We start from the raw sequence: 14494 nt of genomic DNA on the forward strand, positions 1-14494 counted from the left end.
CATCCATAACAGAAGTCATACATAACATTTATTCAGTATATTCAACATTAAAAATATATAACATTACACACACACACACACACACACACATAAAACACACAAAATTAATAATTTAAAATGTAAAAAATTTAAAGTCAGTACAATAACTCAATGAATATAATAAAATATAAAAAGATATAAAAAAATAAATAATTTAACAAATTAATTAGATAACTACAAGATAATGTAATATAAAAATTTTAATTATTTTATTAATTATAATTATTTTATTATTAATTAAAATGTATTATTATTAAATATTATTATTTATTATTAATAAAAAAATTAAATTATCAAAAAAGATGATTATTAAACTATTAACAATTCAATTAAAATTATTTTTAAAAATAACCCATTGATAGTTGCTACATCTCTTCTACCAACACAAAATTATGATTGCAGATCAGCTGCATTACGGGTATAAAAGAGTGAATTTATATATATATATATACACATACACACACCTTTACTCAGAATTCGGATAATGCTACAGAATGGCAGACACCTCAAATATGATATGGCAGGAGGAGTGATTTTGGACACTAAGTTGGCGGGTCTGTGGACCAAACGTTACAGACGCACATGTGGGAATGAGTTGTCAAAAAAAAAAAAAAAAGTGCCTACCAGATATGCGTCTCAGGCTTTTTTCCGTTCAGCGTGCATAATTGTCAGCATTCCTCTTAAAAGCATATTCCATGGAAACAGCCCCCCTCCACTCGCCTGAACCTTGTGAAAACTTTAAATAGTGTTTTATGTTGCACGATTATTTCTGCCTTGTAATTCTGTCAGAGGGTGGAGGGGGTCTCGGGCTCTGAAAATTACCTCAAATAAAACATGTGGTGGGAGGAGGCTGATGCAAGTGTCTCTCGGAAAACACAAAGACATTTCAGAGGACGCATAAAAGAGAAATGGACATAAACCGAGGACAAATGGGCAGGGTATGACGAGGATCTGCTAGATTAAACCATATTGGGTAAAAAAATAAAAAATAAAAAAAGCGGAGGTGGCGTGAATAAAACAATTAAATAAAGCTCAAAGCAACAGAACCAACACAGCATACACTTAATGCACATTCAGGTCACACGCCTAGATCATTGGGCAAAAAAAACGGAACGAGGTCCATCGTACGCCAAGACTATAAATATATACACACAACAATTTGTTACAGCTGAGAAGACATCTGTTTCACAGTGTCTGGACGCCAAGCATGAACTACACTGGCTGTTTAATATAAAACATCAATTTAGTGGATAGGTTTTCAGGCCGTACCGATTCAAGATCAGTATTGAGATTGAGGGACAGAATTGCAAGAAGACTGCCAGCCCACCTCCCTGAGGACAATCGCACAGCCCACAAATCAGTTTAATGTTTCACTGACAGCCATGGCTGTTCACAGGAGGGACCACAACTGTGCAAAGTCCCCCACACCCTCCCGCTGCTGAATAAAGTGAAACTGAAGTCTGTTCTCCACAGACATTCAGACCGGAGGAGAGAAAACGGGGCTCTGTGTGCAAAGAAAGACAATGTAATCTGTGGACAGGAGGAACGGGAGCGACTGTGTCTGGAAGGGAGAAACTGTTTGTTTGAAGAGGATAGACTGTGTTGTCTGTTAACGAGAGACTGTGTTTGAGTGTTAAATGGAGAGACTTCGAAGAAAAGAGACCAAGTTAGTTTGTAAAGGAGAGACTGTGTTAGCTCGTAAAGTAGGGATGCAGAATTAATCAAAATAAAACCGAAATCGCAAAATGGCTTCGTGCGATTATCAACTTGCTAAGAATGTAATATAATTTTTTTTTAAATGCATCATGTGTTTCAGAGTGAAGTGCACCACTGTGTTCTTTTACACGCGAGCAGCTCATGATCTGGTGTTTTCAGCATCTAATAATGGCTCAGTTCTTACAAACTCTGAATGTACTCATCTCTGCATATGCTGTGAGTTATAATGCATAAAGCACCAACCATCTTCCCAAATGTGAAATGAGAAGCATTAATAAACCAAATTAGAAGTTTTAAAAGCCTTGGTAAAGTTTGTTGGTTGCTTAAAAATGAATTTAGACAATCATCAATATTAGTATTGTATATACAGTTTTATAGTACTGTAAAATAAAATTCTTATTAATAAAAACATGATTATTGTTTTTATTATTATTATTACAACATGAAATATTACTATGGTAACTTTTTTATTTGAGTATTTTGATTTTGCAGTAATTAATAATGCTACTATATATACATATATATATTTATATTCTATAATACTATATTATGAATATTATGAGAAGTATTATATGGTATCTTTTTTGAGTATTTTGATTTAGCAATAATAATTAATTAACAATGATGATAAAAATTTATAACAACAACTATAATTAAGACAATAATAATCATTATTATTATTATTATCATCGCATTGATATACAACCACTAAAGTTTTGGCCAAACTGTGCAGCCCTACAAACAAGCATAGCACTGGATTGTGCAACAAATTGTTTCTTTTTGAAGAGGAGAGTCTATGTTACCCTGTGAAGGAGAAAATGAGTCAGCTATTAAACGAGATTGTTCGCTTGTAATGTACAGACTGTATCTATTTGAAGAGGTGAGCCTGTGTTCATTTTTCAATCAGAGACTGTGTAAGCCTGAGAAAAATGAGAAATTGCATTAGCTTGTAACAGAGACACTGTGTTAGCATGTAAAGAACTGACTGTGTTGCTTGTAGAGGAGAAACTGTGTCTGTTTTGAGGAGGAGAGACAGTATGTGCTTAAAAAATTGAGACTGTGCCTGTATGTGGAGGTCAGCGCGCCCCACTGTAGCAGAGGGAGCGCACAGAGCGTAAACACATTAACGTCACTGTGCTGCTGTACGCTCGGCTGCATTCACAGACTCTGACTCATCAGGGCTGGAATGGGAAACAGAGGACACTGGCAAGAGGGAGGCCCAGTGCAGTCACACTCTAGCAACTGCCATACACTTGCAGACACATCATTAAACACACACACATAAACATATCCACATATTTACATAAATCATTAAAAAATATACGTATGTATATATACACACACACACACTCACCGGCCACTTTATTAAGTACACCTATTCAATTGCTTGGTAAAACAAATTGCTAATCAGCCAATCACATGGCAGCAACTCAATGTATTTAGGCATCTAGACGTGGTGAAGACGACTTGCTGAAGTTCAAACCGAGCATCAGAATTGGGAAGAAAGGGGATTTAAGAGACTTTGAACATGGAATGGTTGTTGGTGCCAGACGGGCTGGTCTAAGTATTTCAAAAACTGCTGATCTACTGGGATTTTCACGCACAACCATCTCTAGGGTTTACAGAGAATGGTCCGAAAAAGAGAAAATATCCAGTTAGCGGCAGCTGTGTTGACGAAAATGCCTTGTTGATGGCAGAGGTCAGAGGAGAATGGGCAGACTGGTTAGAGATGATAGAAAGGCAACAGTAACTCAAATAACTCCGCTCCTGTCAGCTAAGAACAGGAAACAGAGGCTGCAATTCGCACAGGCTCACCAAAATTGGATGAGTCTGATGAGTCTCAATTTCTGCTGCAACATTCAGATGGTAGGGTCAGAATTTGGTGTAAAGAACATGAAAGTATGGCTCCATCCTGCCTTCTCTCAACAGTTCAGGCTGGTGGTGGTGGTGTATTGGTGTGGGGGATATTTTCTTGGCACACTTTGGGCCCCTTAGTGCCAATTGAGCATTGTTTAAACGCCACAGCCTACCTGAGTATTGTTGCTGACCATGTCCATCCCTTTATGACTACAGTGTACCCATCTTCTGATGGCTACTTCCAGCAGGATAATGCACCATGTCACAAAGCTCAGGTTATCTCAGACTGGTTTCTTGAACATGACAATGAGTTCACTTTACTCAAATGGCCTCCACAATCACCAGATCTCAATCCAACAGAGCGGTTTATTGATGTTGTGTATGAGGGATATTCACATCATGGGTGTGCAGCCGACAAATCTGCAGCAACTGCGTGATGCTATCATGTTTGCATCATAGATGATCTCTGAGGAATGTTTCCAACACCTTGTTGAATCTATGCCACGAAGAATTAAGGAAGTTCTGAAGGCAAAAGGAGGTCCAACCCAGAACTAGCAAGGTGTAACTAATAAAGTGGCCAGTGAGTGTGTATATATATATATATATATATATATATATAGACAAACACTATATATATATATATATATATATATATATATATATATATATATATATATATATATATATATATATATATATATATAGACAAATATATATATATATATATATATATATATATATATATATATATATATATATATATATATATATATATATATATAGTGTTTGTCTGTTGAGTCCTTTATGTCCTCAAAATATGGATTTTTACACTTTCTGCCATTTACACTAAACTGCATCAAAAACACATCCATACGACTGTGATTCAGGAAAAAACGATCATCTGGAAAGCATCTGAAAAGGCTAAAACCTGAGAGTCTATGTCATGTAGTCCTGCGTGACATTAGAGGTTTACTAGCTGGTTTACTTCCCGTTACGACCATCACACTTTACACAGTCTTTCATTAGGGGGAGCTGTAAACGTCAACAGCCATTACCTCATCTCCGAGAGCAGAGTCACATGGCCGGCATGACATCAGTCAGTGCTGCACACTGAAAACACACACACCACACTAACTTACAACCTTCGCCTGCTCATTTCTCTCTCACTATAAACAAGGTTTCTGCAGGTGCAAGTGGTCCAGTGGAAATTTCAGGCCCAGTTCGCCCATCGACAGAAACAATATTATCATACACAATAATGGCTTTTCTGTGTTCTGCAAAGCGCAGATTCCATTACAGCTAAAAGCAAACAGTGATGCTGTTGAGTCATGCCGTTAAGCGCTATAAATACAGACCTGCTCTGTGCTAATGGTCTGTAGCCTTGGCACCTCCAACCGCAGGTGGCAGATGGAGTGACAGGCAGAGACCCGGGCACAGGGCAGGACGGGTGAAGGAGCGGGGCGGCCGCATCCATACATCCGAGCTCGCTTTCAGCATTGTCACTCAGCACTGGTGAAAAAATGGCAGCCACACCCAAATAAAGAGATGACAGGAATGATTGTCGCATTAGTCAGGCGGCCCTGAATGTGGTGGCTTAAAATATCCTGTGCAAACTGCTAAAATAAGTGTACGATTTAATGGGCCTTGGAAAGAAGAACATGCCAGATCTCATGTCACACCCATAGTTTGAGGACTGTTGAAAGGACGCTGTGTGTGTGCACGTGCATTTACCTTAAAGAAATAGTTTGTTTTAAAAAAGTTAGAATAGAATAGTTTTAATATTTACTCACCCTCAGCCCATTCAACATGTAGATGAGTTTGTTTCCTCATCAGAAAAAATTTGGAGAAATTTAGAATTACATCACTTGCACACCAATGTATCCTTCTGCAGTGAATGGGTGCCGTCAGAATGAGAGCTGATAAAAACATCACAATAATCCACAAGTAGTCCAGTCCAAAAATCCAAGTTAAAACCCACCAATACATTTGTTTTGGAATGGTCTCACTTGATCTGTACATATTTCTCTCCTGATTCAGATGAAGCAATTTTTTCATTGGAAAAAGCAGTATTACGGATAGAGGACTTGTATTTTATCCGGAAACAACTGTTTGAAGTAAAAAAACTTAATGATGGATTGGTTTCTTAAAAATATGCAGCTTTTCACTTTACAAGATGTTAACTAATAGACTTAATTTATAAACTGTTCTGACTCTGATGGCACCCATTCATGTAATGTTCATGTGATGTATTGCTAAATTTCTCCAAATCTTTTCCGATAAAGAAGCAAACTCATCTACATATTGGATGGCCAGAGGGTGAGTACATTTTCAGCAAATTATCATTTTTGTGTGAACAACTCTCTTTAAGGACTATTGAAAGGACACTGTGCAGGTGTGTGTGCTTGCATTTACTTTAAGAATCGGTAACCCAAGTCAGACAAAGACCTCGGAGGTTCATTAATCAGTAAAAGTAGGTCTCTGTTAGGACATCTAACACTGGGGACCAGGTGATTGAGACTGGGGCCCTTCAGAGGACGGGCTTCCGGAGGTTACCATGAGCCACGGTGCTGAAAAGCACAGGACAGGCGAGCCCAGTGTTGAAAAGCAGTAAGTGGATCTAGGGTTAATGGCGTCTGTGCATGTGTGCATGCCTGCCTGTGCTCTTTTACACAAGAAGAGCGTCTTTACGAGTGTGTAGAGCGTATATGTTTAAGTGTGCATGTTTCAGCGTGCATCCGAAGGCGTTTGACAGCACAGCCGTTTGCTCGGGAATGATGGAGCACAGCCTGAAATCTGATCACGCTCCCAAGGCCGGTACACTGCCCACCCAAGGAGATGAAGATGAGTGTGTGGGTTATCGGGTGCTTGCAGACACTAAAACCCACAAACAAACACACATACACATTCAATGCCACAATAATATGCTGTTTAGGCAGGCTAAGGTTGCGTAAAAACCCCAAACAAAGACTGTAAGTGTTCTTTTGACAGTAAACAATAACGCAACAGTGCATGTCTTCACTTTCGAAGAATATACGTATTCTTTTTGCTCTACAAACAATAGTAGAAATTTTCTTTGTATAAGCACAAAGAATGTATGTGTGAACAACACATTCTTTCATAAACAAACATTGACTGTATTGATTTTCACTCAGCTGAAAAGTAAGAATCATACGATAATTAAAACAAAGTAAATGACACATACAATAATTAACAAATGTAATCCAGTATTTTCTAATCAAACCTCACAAAATGACATTGTTAAAAAAAGCAGATGGAAAAAAAAAAGTTCCACTGATTTTTTGCATTCAGTGGCTTAATTAATGTAATAAAAACAGACAGGGGAATTTATTTTCCATATATATCCAGGCTCCCATCCAAGATCTTCCTAGTCTTGGGGACATTATGGGATTTAAAGGGATAGCTTTCATAAAAATTAATGTTTTCATTCCAAACCTTATGACTTTTACAAAAGAATAAAAAATATAATTGGATTCAGTTTTGTTTTGGATCCCAAAGACTTTAGTTACATGGGCAAGAACAGATCTTCAAAATCACATTTGTGTTCTTCAGAAGAAAGACAGGTTTGAAACAACACAAGGGTGAGTGAATGATCACAGAAGTTTTATTTTTGGGTGGACTATCACTTTAAGGCTTGATTTCTGACCGCAGGACTGTGAATTGCAGGGTTTTGAAAGGATCACTGGGGGTTGCAAAGGCTCGGCTAACGTGACCAATCTGTTGACGGCTAGGCCGCCTCGAGAAGACAGATTACTCTTCTCCAGGCAGCTCAGGGACAGACGAACCCCCAGAACTCCAGAGGGAGGGTTCCCATTCCGGCTCCTATTCCCATTCCTTGTCCCATTCCTGTCGGCTCTAATGACCCAGTGCAATATCTCAGCACAAAGGGATTCTAAACAAGGAGGAAAAATTATATTCAGCCCTAGTCGTGCGTCTTCCTACAGACTCAGAGGGCGCAGTGTCAGGTTAAGGTACTCACAACATGCTCAGTGATGCATTCTGATGGGAAAATAAATGATTTCTTATGACGTCACAGAAATTGGCTCATTTTTTAATATTTCTAATCCGTAATAAAATCACCAGTTGGGCGGTGATAAATTACAGTAGACTAAATATTATAAGACTATGAAGGAATCAGTATTTGTTTTAAAAACGACCAATCAAATACAACCGAGAGAAATTAAAGTGGGCTCGCGTTGAAATGTGGGGCAGCGTGATTCATAAACACAGACACAGTAGTCAGAATATCCAAATGCATAACACTCAGCAAAGTCCAGTGGTGACTATCAGACAGGAAGCTCTGAGGAACAGCCAATCAAGTTAGCTGAGTCAGACAGGAAGTGGCACACAGTCAAGCCCCATCAGTTCCACTCCAGTCTCGTTCCTGCTTTGGCTAAGCAGATGGATCAAATCCTACAAATACAAATACAATGAACCAGTACATTAAACAAGTGCTCTCAACCTCACAAAAAAAAATTAAAACAACAAATCTGAGGTTTGTTTTTGCTTTTTTACTCGACTTTTCTTCCCTTGACTCAGCTCTACTAACCTGTCAGGAGGAGATGTATAGGCACTAATGCTAAAACCCCACCATGAACCTGAAGGCTACGCAGAGAGACAGATATCCCTGACCCGTCTCTCCCACACAAGCCTTTAGTAGGTCAGCCCCTCTTCAAGGATACCAAGTAAAAGCAAATCACCTCTGACAGAATAAAGAGAGAAATGTGAACTTTTTTTTTTCTAAAAATGCAGGATGTTATCACATTCAAACATATATCAAACAAATGTATTCAAAAGATTGACATAAATGAGGCAATAAAACTACATAGAAGGTCCATTATGAACATTATGGCACTATATATATATAGACTACAATTCAAGTAAGTTTTGGGGTCAGTAAAATATTTTAAGGTTTTTTTTAATAAACCTGTTATGCTTAACTGAGCATTAACCAGACATACAGTAAAAAATAAATAAATAAATAAATAAAAAAATAATAAGTAAATATTACTAGAGTTTAAAATATCTATTTATTATTTTGAAATGTTTTCAAATGTTATTTATTCCTGGGATGGTAAAGCTGAATTTTCAGCATTACTCCAGTCTTTAGTGTCTCATGATCCTTCAGAAATCATTCTAATTATGTTGTTTGGGGCTTAAGAAACATTTCTTATTATCAGTGTTGAAACATTGTGCTGCTTAATATTTATGTGCATACTGTGTCTATTTTTGTAAGGATTTTCTGATGAATAGAAAGTACAAAAGAACAGCTTTTATTTGAAATAGAAATCTTACATAAATGTCTTTACTTTTGATTAATGTAATGCATCCTTGATGAATATAACTATTCATTTATTTTATATTTAAATCTAAAATACCACTAAAATACCTTTCAGAATAACTTTGTGTAATAAACATAACATGCATATTTTAATATTACATTCACGGCTAAACAAAAATAGATTATCATACTTAAATAGCTGTTTAAGCCATGTTGCAATTCAAAAATTCCAGTTTATGAAAATAGCAACCAAGTTTCAAATATACACAAAATATTGAGAAAGAGCATGATTAAACATGAAACTCTGAATAAGATCTGTTGATCTAGGTAGACTAAACATGTGTGCAAACCTCCCACAGGAAAACTCTGTTGCTCAGCGGTTGCTCTTTCATAGTTCAAGAGACTTAATGAAGTTCTCAGTCAATATCAAGTATACTTATTTAAGTATCAACCATATTTCAATCAGAAATAAAAACAAATGAGACTGTAATGAGATCTGTTTGCACTCATATTGAAATCTCTAACTTTTGAGTGCAGACGTTCATATCTTGCCCATCCCACAGATATCTTCTGTAAGTATAGTAGAGACACATGCGAGATTACTAGGATATTTTTTTCAAGAAAAAAACAAATTCAGGGAAAAGTCTCCTCATTTAATCTTACTGCAGCCTAGAAGAAACAATTGACATATATAAAGAAATATGATTTGTGATTTTTCTTTCCTACATGCTGTGAAAACATTTCATCAGTCACGTATGAATATAGTGAACGGCTCGGGTCTACAAACCGGATATGTCGACCCCAGACCTCACTGGATTGTGGCTCCCCAGCCCCCCGTGCCTCCATTACACTGTCAACATCAAAGGCATTTTTCAGTGTGCTAGTCACACAATGCTCTCTCTCTCTCTCTCACTACCTCTACACACACAGAGATACACAACCACACACAAGTACACTGTAAAAAATTCAGTCCTTGGTAAATACCCTAACGTCGTGTTACAAATGGGACGGCTATAATTAACAGTGTAAGACGCCAGTCTGCCAGCGTGGGCGGCGTGCCAGTGGATCAGCCCTAATTACTGTATTCATTTTGTCAGGACCATTCAGTTCACAGCTCTCTCTGACCAGCCCTGGCAGCCAATGAAATCTCTGGACACTAACATCACAACGTCCAGAGGCCAACCAGCCGTCCCCTTTAAGGCAACATCAAAGCCAGTGAAGGAGCAAATATCAAAATGGCTGACACACACATACAACAATCAAAACGGCAAACAAAAAAAAACCTTGCAAAAGAAAGGACGCTTTTCTTCGACTGACTCAATGTTCTTTGTAGTGGCCTTTGATGCTGAGAATCAGCAGAAAAACATCAGTGCACATGTAGGCAATATGATCAAAATATAGTACAAAAAACTTTTCTTAGATCACCTGAAGAACTAAAAAAAGAGCTCTTTCAATTTATGAGTTGAACTGAATTGACATTTTTCAAATACTTTTTGCATGAATGGATTTCTATTTATATAAATCCATAATACTCTATATATATATATATATATATATATATATATATATATATATATATATATATATAGATAGATAGATAGATAGATAGATAGTATTAAATTAATTAAAATCATATTTTTTTAAACAATGAAAATGTGTGTGTATATATATATATATATATATATATATATATATATATATATTATATATACACACTGATTATTGTTTTGTGTGTTAACTTGTTTATAGCTTATGCATACTAAAAATCAATATAAATTTCACTCAAAAATGTATTTTTAAAAAGTTACTGCAGTCGTATGAATTTCTTTACATTTTATTCCATTTTAATTCAGCTTTCTTCAATTCAAATTACCATTCAGCATCCTGCATCAACTTGGATTCAAACTGGAATTTCAAAATCAATCAAATCTCAATTTAGTTCTAAATGGCACACAAGACTGTTGATGATTTGATCACATCAAATTAAGTGAGTATGCAATCAAAATTTACCATATTTAATTTATTAATAAACATTTCTGATCTTAGGAACTTTTCATCACTGAACAAAGTAAAAAATGTCTTTCATCTTTCAGTGCAACTTTCCTTCTCATCCGAAGTTGCCAAATAGTCGTCATTTTCAACCCCATCCTCCAACCATTATACATTTTTGTATATGAATATCGTTTAACTTAAAAACTGCCATGTTACGGATATAAAATAGTTTGCGAACCCTTCATGTTCACTTTAAAGGATGTACATAAAGAGCAAGTATATTAGCTCTGTGTGGTTTATTCACCATCAAACGCTCAGCGTAAACTTTAAATGCGCTTATGGTGTTTGCATGTGGTGCAACACTCTCAGTAAAAATGCAAAAAATGTGATTTTTATCAATGGTGTCTAATGCATAAACTCAAAATATGTGAGCTAGAGGGGAGGGAATGCACATGACCTTATGAAAATATTTCCATCATGCAGGCAGCTCTGAATATAATTTCAGCGCCGACACACTGGTCTCTTTCAGTCTCCATCACATCCTATTTAAAACTCCATCTAAATGAGCACGCAAAAGCTAAACGAAAATAGGGCCAAATGTGGTGGTGGTTTGGGTTAAATATTTATGCTTTCAGAAAAAAAAAAGACAAAATGTGGCAAATTTAACGGCTGCTTAGGATTATTTATTTCACAGGTGCACGGCAAGGAAAACACAGACGTTACGTAATCGGTTGGAAAATAACGGTTCATCCAAACAAATCCCTATCTGTCACATTGACATCACATAGAAGACAATAAACTTTTCAACCTGCATCCTGAGGCAAAGCAGAACCATGAAGGAGCTATATAAATAACTAGTCAATACCAATTAAACAACAACAGTGCAACATTAGTGGACTGAAAGTGGAAACGGATATGGAGAGACAGAGAAACAAAAACGGCAATTCATCAGTCTAAATATATACAGACAAGTTCTGAAAACTTTAAAGGGACAGTTCATCCAAACATGAAAACGGTGTCATTATTTCCTCATGTCTTTCCAAACCTGTATGATTTCCTGTTTTCAGTGGAGTACAAAAGAAGAAATTTTAAATAACATACTGGTCACTCTTTTCTAGGACTGGAAGTTTCAAGCTTCAGAAAGGACACAAAAAAAAGTATCAAAATAATAGAAAAAAGTATAAAAATCCAATTCATTTCAGTCAGTTTCTGAAGTGTTTGCACACAAGACTACATTTATTAAACTTTTGTCATTCTGTAGCTTTAAAACCCCAGTCTTCATTTACTTATTTTACAAATATTGATTTTATGATATTCAGCAACAATATCCTAATTTTCTGAACAAACCTGAAATTATATTAAAAAGATACGCAATTCGTTTGGATGACACACAGTGTATATACTTGTGTGGCAAAATACAAAATTCTGTATTTTTAAAAATTATCATTATATCACACTGTATTATTATTAATATATGTCACAAATGTTACACAGCAATGCATCAACATTTGAATTGGAACATTTGAATTTAATAGTTTTGGACTGTATTAATTGTGCTTTTTTTTGTCATTATAAAGCATAATTATACTCAAAAACTGTTCCGTTTTTTTGTCAAGAAAGTTTAGTTTTTTTTAGCTAGTGGAACTTGATGCAAATTTCTGAGTAAATGGAGCACAAACATCCCAAATTAACATAAAAACTGCTGATACAACAAAGCCCACTGAGGTTAGATTACGGCTTGCCCTGTGTCTGAAGGAATGGTACAGTAAGGTAGCCATGGCACATTAATTCCACATCCAGCAGCCCAGCCATTAAGGTAAATTTCCAGCTTCCCTCATCAGAGATAGAATTTCCAACACTCTGACTGAGGCCCTTGATGTCTTGCACCTTGGGCACCGGGCAGAAAAGCACTCGGACGGACTGACTTTTTTTTTTTTTTTCACAGGGTTCACAGAATCTGCGAACGCGTGGCCTCCCAGCCAAAACCCCCAGCACGATTAATTTAGTAACGGGTTATTAAGCTCAGACATAAATTGCAGCCCTGGACATTTTAAATGGAAAAGGGGGACTGATTTATTGAGGCTCCGGAGACAAAACAGGTTTTTTATTTTCCATTTATTCATCGGCACTCTCTGGGAGTGGTAACTCGCGAGGAATTCACGAAACGAGAGGCAGGAAAGAGGGAGCGAGAGGGAGGAGGGCAGGAGGCGACGGCAACCGTGATCAAAGATATCGCTGGCCGGAGCACCGCGGTGCCCTTGAGTTCTCCACACTACAGATGGGTTGGCAGAGACTTCTCAAAACCAAACACGGCGAGGAATTATACGGATTTGCCGTTTGGAGGATTGGAGGCACCTGTCTGAAATCTTCACAAAAGCACTCTTATGCTGATAAGGATATTATTAATCAAAGACTAAAAGAAAAGCCCAAGGTTATTTTGAACTCCAGATGTCTTCTGACAGCTGTCTGATGTCTCTTTCTCTTACTTCTTTGCCTTGATTACTAAATCCTGCACTGTTCTGACCCATTATCCATACTAACATTGACTTCAGCGCAATACTAAATCGAGAAAAATAAACAGCAAACAAATTACAAATAAACAGCCTCAGGCATAAATAGATAATTCAGTAATTCAAAATTAATTTCTATTTATTTAATTAACATGTTAACACATTCAGTTATTTTTTAAGGAAAAAAACAACAACATTAAAGTAGCATATATAATCTATATGAGATTTTTATGAAACAATGTACTTTTATAGTTATTAATTTTTTTATTAAATTACATTATATTATATACATTATATGACATTATGTTTTATTATTATTATTATTATTATTTTATTAAATCAGTTGAAATGTATAAAATAAAATTACTCAATATTAAAATATGTATTAATATGTAAATATATATATATATATATATATATATATATATAGATAGATAGATAGATAGATAGATAGATAGATAATATTAAAAAAAAGTTTAAAAAAGGCAAATCCATATTTCATTCTAAATTATGCTCTTACCTGGATCTTACATCTTACCTGGATTTGATTAACAAATAAATTTCATAATGAAAGAGTCAAAATCGATAAATGCACTAAAATGTCATGCATCAATATGCAAGCGAAAACTAACGCTCCATGGTATTAAAGATTTAGAGTCTGTAAATACTATAGTATGAAAACAGAGTCTATGAACATTATCATGTCAGCACATTAAGAATCATCTTTCTGTTTCAAAACAGAACAAACATCTGATAACTATCCTGATCAAATGGTCGTGATGTTCTCCTACTGTCAGGACACGTTTGTTTCAGAACTCTATCAGATCAGAGACGGTTTTCAGTAAATAAAGAATCACTGATCCTTACTGTCTTGCTAACATGCATCGTCGGTTTTCCCCTGGAAGATGACCTCACAGACAACCCTATGGTCTGGACACGACCGTCCGCCGCTATTCATGCAGACCAAGTATTCCCTAAATGGATAAACCATAATATCCTCTGGTTTTTCTGCTACTGACCTCTCTTACAATGCCATACTGAGCTTCAGACAAGTGCAAAATCAGAAAAATAATCTAACGGC

The 14494-nt window shown here is 36.2% G+C and overlaps 1 protein-coding gene across 6 annotated transcripts in view; it reads right to left on the bottom strand.

Annotated features, from left to right (window-relative positions):
• The window catches only part of cux1a (cut-like homeobox 1a), a 119460-nt gene that overhangs the window by 71714 nt on the left and 33252 nt on the right, over window positions 1-14494 (bottom strand). The window lies entirely within an intron of this gene.

This window comes from Cyprinus carpio, chromosome B10 (assembly GCF_018340385.1).
Source record: "Cyprinus carpio isolate SPL01 chromosome B10, ASM1834038v1, whole genome shotgun sequence".
Classification (NCBI taxonomy): domain Eukaryota; kingdom Metazoa; phylum Chordata; class Actinopteri; order Cypriniformes; family Cyprinidae; genus Cyprinus; species Cyprinus carpio.